This window comes from Carassius gibelio, chromosome A4, assembly GCF_023724105.1.
Source record: "Carassius gibelio isolate Cgi1373 ecotype wild population from Czech Republic chromosome A4, carGib1.2-hapl.c, whole genome shotgun sequence".
In the NCBI taxonomy this organism is placed as follows: Eukaryota; Metazoa; Chordata; class Actinopteri; order Cypriniformes; family Cyprinidae; genus Carassius; species Carassius gibelio.
This window is the reverse complement of record NC_068374.1, coordinates 12,213,214-12,225,404: the sequence shown is the minus strand read 5'-3', so window position 1 is coordinate 12,225,404 and position 12,191 is coordinate 12,213,214. Positions and strand designations below refer to the sequence as shown.

Sequence of the window (12,191 nt, the reverse complement as noted above, 5' to 3'; positions counted from 1 at the left end):
AAAAGCAACTATATACATTTCTAAAGAAATCTAAAAGTTGTTTCTTTTAAATCTATAGCAAAATAATAAAGGCAGCAACATATAGATAGAACAGAACAAGAAAGACTATTAATAGTCTTTGATTTAGCAGAAAATATTATAATACTGAAGGCGCCAATATAGAGCACCACAGAGTGCTTATGCGCATCCTGTGCGCAGAACAATGAGCTTGAATCAACATAGAGTCACAGTGCGCAGGCTGCACAGCCCTCTGAATCCACATAGAAAGCTACTTGGTTAGTGTTCATCTTCAGTTCTCTTCACATCAGTTCAGTCAGTGTACTGTTTGAGTAAATTAATTTCTCTGTGGTATTGGTTTATTTCAACTCAGAGGAAGAGTTGGCCACATTAAAAAGTAAATAAATTGTGGATTAATTCTTACTGGAGACGCGAACCGGTTCAAACAATTCAGTCTTATTTGGTGAACTTGTATACTGGTTCACTAAGAAGAACCGGTCAAATCAAATTAAAAAAAAAATATATTTTTTTTTTGCGAACCAGACATCACTAGTACAAAGGGAAGAGATATTGATACTTATCCTATTAAATCTGCGCATTAGTTTAATGAGCCTTTTCTTTGAACAGTTACAAACCTCAGTTACTTCCGCTCTTGAAGAGAGTTTCATGGTTTTAACTAAATAGCCAAACGCGACAAGCAATTTGAACACTGAATGGAGGATGACAGACAGCCGCAGCAGAAAGAAGAGTTTATGTCAACTTGAATTTAATGACTTCAATATTAATCTGTACCTCACATGGAACTATGGAACAGCTTCAGAATACTTGAAATATAGTGCACATAATGGTGCTTTATAATGTTCTTGTGCCTTTCGTGGAGCTCAACAATAACACAGAATAATATCCACTGGATCGTAGCCAATATCGATGTGTCTCTAAATGAAATAAAAGACAGAAAAAATAAAGAAATGTTATGTTGTACAATAACATAATAACATAAATATCAATAATATAATTGTATTATTTATATTAAATTAATCAAATCAATAAAAAAACATTCCAATAATATTACTGCAATGTTTATTAAACAAATATTATATTCATATTATAATACTTATTTTAGTATTTATTTATTAAATTTATATTAATAATAGTAAAAAATATTTTATTATTATTATTAATATTACCAAAATATTATTTTTACATTACTTAAAATATACCATTAAACAAATCAATAAAAGTTCTTACTATTGCAGTAATCATTCTGCTCTGTAAAATAAAATGTCAGTGTTATTGTAACGAAGACAGGAGCAGGATGCAAAAGCGCTTTATTAACAAGGTAAATAATAGCGGACAGATGGAAATACAACACAGGTAGTCCACAACACAGACTGTAGGTCGAGACGATCACAAACTCAGATAGTGGGTGACACAGGCACTTCGGTGGACAGCCAGTGATGATCCTCTGTGATCCAGTGCTGTATCCCACATGGCGGTGCTTTTAATCCCAGTGCAGAGTGTAGGAAGACACGACGTGTAGAAATACACAATCAATTGGTAACAGGTGGTGCTGCTGATCAGCAGTGTTCACAGACCATGCCCACAGACACACAATACACAGTACGAGAGAGAGACAGTGAATTCAGGAATCGTGACAGTACCCCCTCCCCTAGGAATGCCTCCTGGCATTCCTTGACAGACTTACCCGTCGATTGTAATCATAGATCAGGGAGTGATCCAGAATGACCCAGGAACCCAACTTCTCTCCTCTGGACCGTAACCCTCCCAGTCCACCAAGTATTGGAATCCCTTCCTTCTCGAATCCAGAATATGGTTAACCGAATAAGTTGGTTCTCCATCTACAAGACCAATGAGGGACGAACCAGCACTGGCAGGTTAATGCGTGTATGAAACACAGGTTTTATTTTAGACACATGGAAGGCGGGATGATTTCTCCTGTACTCAGGAGGAAGTCTGAGGCTAATGATCTTGGTGACAGTGAACGGGCCAATAGATTTAGGAGCCAACTTGTTAGATATGGATCGAAGAGGAATTTTCTTAACAGAAAGCCACACTTTTTGACCAACGACGTATACGGGAGGCTCCGACCAGAGGCAATCGGCCTTAGACTTGGTGCGCTCTGCTCCAGATGTGACGGCACCTCTGGATGAATGCGTAAGCAGAGGGGACTGTGACTTCAGATTCCACACTGGAAAAAAAATTGGTGGCTGATAACCTAAACTACATTCGAATGGATAGAGGCCCGTGGATGACACTGGTAATGAATTGTGGGCGTACTCCACCATCGAGAGTTGTTGACTCCAGGATGAAGGATTCTTGGAAACCAAACATCACAACACATTCTCCAAATCGCGGTTGGCTCTCTTGGCTTGTCCATTGCTTTGGTGATGAAATCCCGAAGATAAACTGACACTCGCCCCCAGTAATTTCTAAAACTCTTGCCAAAATTTGGATACAAATTGGGGACCCCTGTCAGAAACCACGTCCATCGGGAGGCCATGTAAACAAAAGACGTGATCTACAACTGTTACCGCTGTCTCCTTGGTGGAGGGGAATTTAGACAACGGAATATAATGAGCCACCTTCGAGAGCCGTTCCACAACGGTCAAAACGTCCATCTTGCGCTGGGAGGGCGGTAATGAAATCTAGAGCAATGTGGGAGCAGGGTCTCAAAGGGACTGACAGCGGTTGAAGTAACCCATCCGGAGGTCGATTGGAAGTCTTACCAGTGGCACAAACCAAGAAAGTTAAGACAAAACTGCGGATGTCGCAAGTCAATAACCGAAGTTCTGTCATGCCCTGACATTTGTGATTTTTTTCAGTTGCTTAAGAATATCTAAATGGCTTAAGTCTAATATCACTTTAATCAGCACAAACTGGGCTATAATATGTGAGCAGCATGTATGTACATTAGGGATGGCATGGTTCGCTGAAAAAAACTGAACCGCTTGGTTCACCACACACGGTTCGGCACGCGTTGGGACCGCGGTTTAACTTAAATCTGACAAAGCATCTGTAATATGGTTCGCTATAAATAACAGGTAAAACAACCAGAGTTCGGCTAATATATATTTCTGTTGATGGATAAGCATTATGGCTTACCAGACATTACAACAACAACGATAAAAATAAAAAAACCTGGACAAACCATTTACTCTTGTTCAATGTTAATGCAGTATTCTGGAATATGAACAGTCAATTATTCAGTCATCACCCGGGTGCTGATAGCACGCACTCACAGGTGAGACCTTAACCCCTTTACGTGCAAACATCGCCGACGGCCCCAGTTTATTATTGTTTCATTTTCACAGCACGTTAAACATCACTGTCTTACTTCATCTGGACAAACTGTGCATCAATTGGAAGTTTAAAGACTCAAGCTTCGATATTTGACCAATATTTTGATAAAACATTGTTGCAGTGACAGATATTTAGTGATTTATGTCAGTAGTGCAAAATAATAAATCCGTATTATGCCACATTTTGAATAGAAATTCACCACTCATTCATATTCAGTCACGTCAAGCAGCGGTTTATTTGTGTTCACATAGACTCACTGAACAGCGTCAATAAGGATTTATAGACCAAAGATGCATATCTGCGGAGATATATGGATATATTTACTGATGTTTACTTCATATTTCTTCAGACAGAATCATCAGTTCTATTAATTTTCCACTGATTTATGCGATCTGATGATAAACAGCCTCTCCCAGAGCCGTCTCTGTGTGTTTGCTTCCGTGTACTCGAGCTGTGACCCAGACAGACTCTGATTGGACCTTCGGCTTGTCAATCTGACAGTCCCAAAACCGGACAGCGTCAGATCGTGTCACATGGTTCGAGAACACTTCCTGGTTCATATCTGCTCACAACAACACTGGAACACCTCTGTATACACGAAATATCCGAATAATAAACCCGCGATTACGATAGTAAAGCTTGGTATGAGATTTTCTTGAGATCTGGGGCGTTTTTATAAAAAAAATTGAAAATGTACATCGGAAATGCTAACTTGTGCAGCGATGAAAAAGGCTACAAATAACATATTTTTACAACGGTAAACGACCAAATACCACCCCTGATCGCTAAAGGAAGTTATTATAAACACTCGATCGGGGTTTAAAGTGAGTTTTGAGTAAAAGTGTACTAATAATTTCATAAATTGTCTGATGTAGCGTGATGCTAACGTAGCTCTAATGCTACTAATAGCAGGTGCTTTTCTTCTTCATAATGCATTTTTGTCTCAATAATTCACGTAAGGTCGTAAGAAAATGTTTTGTTGTATTTTTATAGTAAGACTTTTGATAAATAAGGGCTAAATGCAAACAGAGACTGAAGTGAGATCGCTGCTTTGTGTCTTTGTAAAGCCTGAAAAACCACAATCAGTGCTAATAAAGGTGGAATAAAAACAAAAGAATAATGATAAAAGAATAATGCGGATAATGTGTCATACCTGGCGGAGGTGTGAAAGACTCGTTTGGTGCTTATATTATGTTTGAGCTTATATATCTCTAATATCATAACAGTCTGAGTGATTCTGATTCCTGAACAGTAAACTTTAAAGTGTCAGCTTTGTGAACAAAGATTGATTATGTATCTAGTCAGAAAGAATCATGAGCAGAAACCTTTTTATTTTGGGTATGTCATTTCTGTCTCCATGCCAAAAAAGGGGGGATACTAGTAAGGGGTTAAATGGACAAATTCAGACAAAAATTATGTAAAAAGAGTATCCTATAGCAGACATAGCAGCCTGAATTTAGGCCTACTGTATCAGTGCACTGGATCAGTGCATTCTCTTAAAATTACAGTCTTTATATTAATCAAACAGCAACAAAAAAGAAATCACTGCTCTGAGCCTTCTCAGTCAGCTGTGTCACTGAGAGGGAGGTATTACAAGAAAGAATGTGAGGACAAAATAAATGTGTATAATTAGTTATAAATAGTTTTTTGTTTATTTATAATATATTTAATTATCGCACAGCATAATATATTATTCAATTGTCAGTGCAGTTACACAGTTTATTAGGAACAATCTAAGCAGATTTTTTTTTGCATCATTGCATCACACAATCCACCAGAAATGCTTTTAATGATGTGATTTTCATTATTACTGAAAAGAGCAGAGAATATTTTTTAAGTTTTTTTTGGCATACATTAAAAGAACAGTATTGTTTGTTACATTTATATAATTTACATCAAGCTTTTGAATGGTATAGTAGTGTATATTGTAATTAAAATTTCATAATGTTTCACTTGATTATACATATGGTCAGGAATTATAGTTTGGAAAAAGTCTAACTAGAAAAATGTTTACACGTTATGTGAAATGTCTCTTCGTTGTGTATTACTGAGTTACAGTTAATTTTAATGACGTGTTTGTAAATGAAGATCATCGCAGACAAAGGCTGCAGACAGCACACCTAGTTTGTTATTTGTATTTTATAAATGCAACATTTTTTTTATTGTTACTATGTATACAAAAAAGTAGACTTTTTAGAAAAGTTGATTGATTTATTGCTCTTATCTGTATGATCAAAACTGAAAGTGTAATTTATGTTCTTTTCAGGGTTATCAAGAGAAAATGACTCATAACACATTTACGCGTTAATCGTCTGGAAAGGGTAAATAGGCACCAGAATCAATGCTTTATCAAAAATCATCAAAAATAAATTAAATTATTAAAATTAAAACCAGACTAACGATTTCATTACAGAAAATTACGCAAAATATGTGACAAAATTGAGAATGAAGTTTTCAGTGACATCCCTGTCAAATTGAAAAATAAAATGCAATTGGTGATTTCACGTTTAATTTTTAATACAGTCTCGAGGCAAGACTGCCAATATTAAAATGAAAAGCCAAACATGAAAAAGAAACTACAAATACAGTTTTTACAAAGCTCTTTATTATTGCTCATTATTTCACAGTTTTCATTTTCGTCTTAATTTTCAAAGACAACCTGTATGCAAATTATATGGTAATGAGTGGGTGTGGCTTATTCAAGTAATTGCGCTAGAGACAGTTAGTCGTCATTGAAGTCTCGTATGCATGAGTTGAATGCTGGTTGAATCATTGTATGAAACAAAATTAATATGTGAATATATTGTAATCGAGACATGGCGAAATCTGTTAGTGAGCTTTTGCGGGAAGCTGCCGCAGCATAGGAACATGGAAGAAACAACCAGCCTGACCAGCATGCATCAAACCCTCGGCCCACTGCAGTTCCTCGGCCTTAGTCACGGGCATCTTCAGTTGCCAGAGAAACTGTTCAGAGTAAGTATTCGGTAGGCCATGTTAGTTATGATGTTAGACTAGACCATAATCGATGAGGTTCATTCATGTATTAGGCTGTTTTGGAAATTCAACTATTTGGGTGTACAAAAGTCTTTTTACAGCCAACTATACAATTATAGCCAGACATTAATACCAGACAGCTTTAACCGAGGACCTACGCCAATGTTTCATATACGCGTCATGCTTAACAAAGCATGCACTAGCCTAAAGTACCTTATTGCTTTTATAAAACATTTACCGCGCAATACAAATATTAAACCCGACAAATATGTATCTGTGCAACTTTCATGAAGTAAAATCACTAATGCTGTGTTCACACCAAACGCGAATTCTCTAGATGAATCGTTTGCCTATTCTTCAGTTTCATTTATTTATGATAAAGGCAAAACTGCTCCCCAACTGGTCATTCTTACAGTGGGTTTTGCAATTGGCTTTGTTTTAGGAATTCTTCTGGTATCTGATAAACACTGAATTTCTCCAAAAACAGGGTCAAGCATTACTTGTGCCGGTTTCTCGCACACGAATAGTTCCACATAAAATGTTGATATCAAACATTTTAGGTTTTGGAAATGGCGGCTCTTGGCTGACAAATGTGTAGTATACTTCACTGTTGTGCGTTTCTGGGTCATCTGCATCAGTGGCTGTGATTGTCATAAACTCATAATCTATTTCAGCAGCTTCAGGAACATGTCCATGAAAAGGATTTTGAGTAAACACAGGCTTATGATCATTTTGGTCCATCACATTCAGTGGCGGTTCTACATTGAAATACACCCTGGGCGAGACCCCTTTCTGGCACGAGTGAGTTTATCTGAAAATCGTACGGACAAGATGATATACGACACGATTTTATAACCTGCGAATTCCAGAAGCAATCGTACGAAGTTGACAGAAGCGTTCGACTTGAAGCACCGCTGCACGCACAGAAGGGTAACATTAAAGTACCGCGAGAGCGATAAGAGAGCAAACATATCCAATGCATTCGAATCGCTCTCGCGGGACTTTGATGTCATACAAGTGATTATGTGCGTGATACGAGCCGTGACTGTTTCCTACACGTACATGTTTTTTTTTCAGCAATAGGAAACCGGGACGTTTGGTTACCCTGTGTGTGCTCTTGTATATGGTTTATAAATATCTGAAAATATTTAGGAATCAGATAGGTCCTTCAAAGTATCTTGGAGAGGTGAGGTGTCCAAGTCTCAACATCTAACTACTGGGGTGCCTCAGGGCTCAGTTCTTGGACCACTTCTCTTCTCTGTCTACATGGCATCATTAGGTTCTGTCATTCAGAAACATGGCTTTTCATACCACTGCTATGCTGATGACACTCAGCTCTACCTCTCATTCCATCCTGATGATCCGACGGTAGCTATTCACATCTCAGCTTGTCTAACTGACATTTCTTCCTGGATGATGGACCATCACCTTCAACTTAACCTTGCCAAGACAGAACTGCTTGTGATTCCAGCAAACCCATCGTTCCATCACAATTTCACCATCAAGTTAGGCACATCAACCATAACTCCTTCAAAAACAACTAGAAGCCTTGGAGTTATGATTGATGATCAGCTGACTTTCTCAGACCACATTGCTAAAACTGTCCGATCCTGCAGATTTGCTTTATTCAACATCAAGAAGATCAAGCCCTTTCTTTCGGAACATGCTGCACAACTCCTCGTTTCAAGCTCTTGTTCTGTCCAGGCTGGACTATTGCAATGCCCTCTTGGCAGGTGTTCCAGCCAATTCTATCAAACCTTTACAATTAATTCAGAACGCGGCAGCAAGATTAATTTTTAATGAGCCAAAAAGAATACACGTTACACCTCTGTTTATCAATTTGCACTGGCTTCCAATAGCTGCTCGCATAAAATTCAAGGAATTGATGTTTGCTTACAAAACTACCACTGGCTCTGCACCCATTTACCTAAATTCGTTACTTCAGATTTATGTGCCCTCTAGAAGCTTGCGTTCTGCAAGTGAACGTTGCTTGATTGTGCCATCCCAAAGAAGCACAAAGTCACTTTTAAATTAAATGTTCCCTTCTGGTGGAATGAACTCCCCAACTCAATCCGAGCAGCTGAGTCCTTAGCCATCTTCAAGAATCGGCTTAAAACACATCTCTTCCATCTTTATTTGACCCTCTAACTTTAACACTCACTCTTCTAATTCTATTCTTTAAAATCTAACTACCTTTCTAATCTTTTTGTATTCTATTTTCTTTTCATTTATTATGCAATTGTATATGTATGTGTTTGTGTAAAGACCTCTAACTAGCTTGCTATATTCTTTTATTTTTTTATTCTATCTGGTTTCTTTTTATTTATTATATTAGTTAAAATCCCATGCTACGTGTACTGTATTAACCTAACTGAGACTTGTTATAGCACTTATATATCATTGCTCTTTTTGTTGTTTTTGATTGCTTCCAGTGTCTTAATCTGTAAGTCGCTTTGGATAAAAGTGTCTGCTAAATGAATAAATGTAAATGTAAATGTATCACCTAGTTTCATTTGCAGGAACTATAGGCCTGTATTATAACATTATGAATGAAATGTGCGTTATTTGGAAGAAAGTCGAGGTGTGTGACTGACTTTAGCCTATTATTAATTATATTACTAGTGTGGATCCCCCGTCCCCGTCCACCCCGCGCCCTGTCCATTACATTTGAGAGAGACCCAGAGGTGAAATGTCGCCCGCGGTACATTTTCAGATAGCAGGGGCGCCGGCAGCTGCAGGGAGCGCCAATTTGCCAATTCCACACACAGTAAAATTATATAAATGATGAAAAACCGCTTCGTGACGCAGATGTTTTTTTTTTTTTAATCTGCTCGTGCTGCCGCCCCCAATGTGTCACGAAAAAATGACGCCCCGGGTGGCTGCCCGGTTCGCCCGTGCCTAAAACCACTACTGATCACACTGATGAGAATTTCCATTGGACTTTCTACTATATAATTGTCAAGTCCTACAGCATGAGATACAAGTCTGTATGAATCTTTTTCTTTCTCTGTCGAGTGTCTGACTGACAAAGACATTCCCTGATGTCCTGTGATGCTGTATACCATTTTATTTCCCATTTGAAATCCTGACATTATTTGGCCAATCTTCATTGGGAATGGACCTCTGCTATTCTCAGGTAAACAGAACGAAGGAATCACCCAATTTTTCTTTGCTCTCTTTGCTCCCATTTAAGACTTTGGACATGTTCCTGAAGCTGCTGAAATAGAGAATTTAATTTTCAACAAACAAAGCACTGAGAGCACGGCGGCTCAATGTCTGGCTTTCCAATCCCATTACTCACGGTAAAGCAGCGAAGCATATATCTGTCCATTCTCCACAAAGTCCATGAAATCATTTGCTGCACAATCCGTTGTGTAAATCCAAGGTATTCCAGAATTTAGACAATTTTTTTACTTGTGTTTCGGCCTTAGTTTTGGCCGCAGAAGCATGGTAGGGGGCCTCGTTCTGAACACACTTAATTTAGAGAATCGTTTGCCTTTTCTTCAGTTTCATTTATTTAGACAAAATTGTGGGGTGCTTTGTTTCAATGGGTAAGGATGACTTACTAAGCCTGCCACCGGCTCTTAGCAATCCATCCACAATCACTGGATCCAGTTTGTACAAGTGGCTTGATTTCTTCACATTACCTTTGACTAGTGCAGTAATTTCGTCTTTAAAAAACTGTCTCTGAAAAAAGCGCTCTCTCTGCTTGTATCAAGTCCTCAACTGAAAGTCCTGATATGGCAGGGTTTAAGTGTTGCAATTCATCCTTTGGCACGACATCTTTGTCAGTAACAGGAAGAATCTTAGCTTGATTTTTTCTTTTACCCTTTGCTGTAGAATTTTCATGAATTTCAATATCCATGCTACTGACCTTTTGAGGGTTACCCATTTGGAGAAATAATTCAGAAGTTTGCTGGTTGGACATTCGTCTGGTTTTACCATGATTGTATTAGCAGTAATCTCGTTTCTCACTTCTGGATCATCATCCTGGATGGCTTTTACTGTTGCAGCACTCGGCCACTGGGACTGTGGTTGGGAAAGAAAATCGGGACCATTAATCCAGATTCCAAACTTTAGAAAAACGTCCACCCTCATGCCTCTGGAAGCTGCATCCGCAGGATTCAACTTGGTACTAATGTATCTCCAATTAGTTGTTGCTGAAAGAGACTGGATGAATCACACTCTGTTTGCCACGAAGTTTTTGAATCATCTTGTAGTGTTTGTGATGTAACTTAGAACTGTTGTGCTGTCCGACCAAAAGGTAGATTCGTCTAAAGGAAGTTGCAACTCTGTTTTCAGTAATTTGTCAAGATGCACAGCTAAGACGGCAGCAGTAAGCTCCAGTCTCGGTATTGTTGTTTGCTTTAAAGATGCTACCTTTGCTTTTCCCAAAACAAATGTTGCATTGTGTTCACCACTACTGTTTGAAATTCATAGGTAAGACACAGCTCCAAATCCAGTTTTGCTGGCATCGTAAAAGTGGTGCAACTCTGCCAGTGTTAAGTCTTCAAACCCTTTGGGAAAGTTCTCAATAGACTCAAATCATCCAGCCATCTCTGCTAAGATTGTCTCATGTGCAGTGGAATGGTCTCATCCCATCCTAATTTCATCATAAAGGATCAGGATCATAAAGAGAACTAACAAAGGCCAGTATGCCATGCCTGGTCACTGAGTGAGGTTTGATTCAGTTGAATGTGTCATTTTCCACATTCCATTGAACGCCAAGGGCTCTTTCCATGGGCAGCTGGTCTCTACTGAGATCCAGTTGATTCACCCCTTTAGCTCTATTCTCTTCAGGGATAGCAGCTAAGAATGTGCGGTTATTGCTTATACATTTGTTGAGTCTAAAACCCCCTTTGGCACATACTTCTGTTAGTTGCTGATATAGAGCCATGGCTTGTTCTTCCGTGTTAACAGATTTTAAGCATTCTAACGTAGAAATTTTGCCTGATTGTGTTTATAACATCGACTGGATAATCCCTCTGGTTATCATTCGCTGTCTTCAAAAGAGCAAATGTGGCACAGCTTGGGGATGACACAGCTCCAAAGATGTGCACAAGCATTCTGTACTCTGCAAGCTCTGCATTAACATTTCCATTAGGCCACCATAGAAATCTTAAGAAATTGACATCCTCTTTTGCCACTCTTACCTGATGGAACATACTCTGAATATCTGACATGAAAGCAACAGGGCCTTGACGGAATCGAAGCAGCACTCCCAGGAGTGAGTTAGTCAGATCTGGGCCTTGCAAGAGTTCTTTGTTCAGAGATGTTCCACCAAATGTGGCTGCACAATCAAACGCCACACGTAGTTTCCCTTTACGAGGGTGGTAAACTCTGTGGTGTGGCAGGTACCACACCTTTCCAAGTTCTACCTCTAGCTCATTTTGAGGTATGATCTCTGCATATCCCTTTTCAAGCACATCATCCATGAAATCCTTGTATTCTTTATAAAATGATGGGTTCCTTCTAAACCTTTTCAAAAGGTGTTGTGCTCTTTGCTGGGCTATGGACTTGTTATTGGGCATACTCACTTTGGCATCACTAAATGGTAATTTCAAGTAGTAATGCTCATCTTTAAGATTGGCAGAAGATGATACTATATCCATAAACTGCTTATCTTTTACAGACATTTCAGTATTCTCATAATGCTGTTCTACAAAGTCTTGTTTATACTGTCTAATTATCAGCTCTTCCAAGTTACCAATGGATATTCGATTGACTTGAACTGTTGGCGTATCCCATACATCACCATCCATGCTGAGACTCAGCGGGCCATTAATGACCCACCCAAGGAGTGTTTTTACAGCGTACGGCCCACTACCCACGCTGTTAATTACTTTCCATGGCTCCAAGGCTTTTGGAGCATTTACTCC

The 12,191-nt window shown here is 38.8% G+C and overlaps 1 pseudogene; it reads right to left on the bottom strand.

Annotated features, from left to right (window-relative positions):
• Positions 1 to 6,801: 6,801 nt before the first annotated feature.
• LOC127970561 (cadherin-1-like) lies at positions 6,802 to 11,843 on the bottom strand (annotated as a pseudogene).
• Between the last annotated feature and the right edge of the window lie 348 nt (positions 11,844 to 12,191).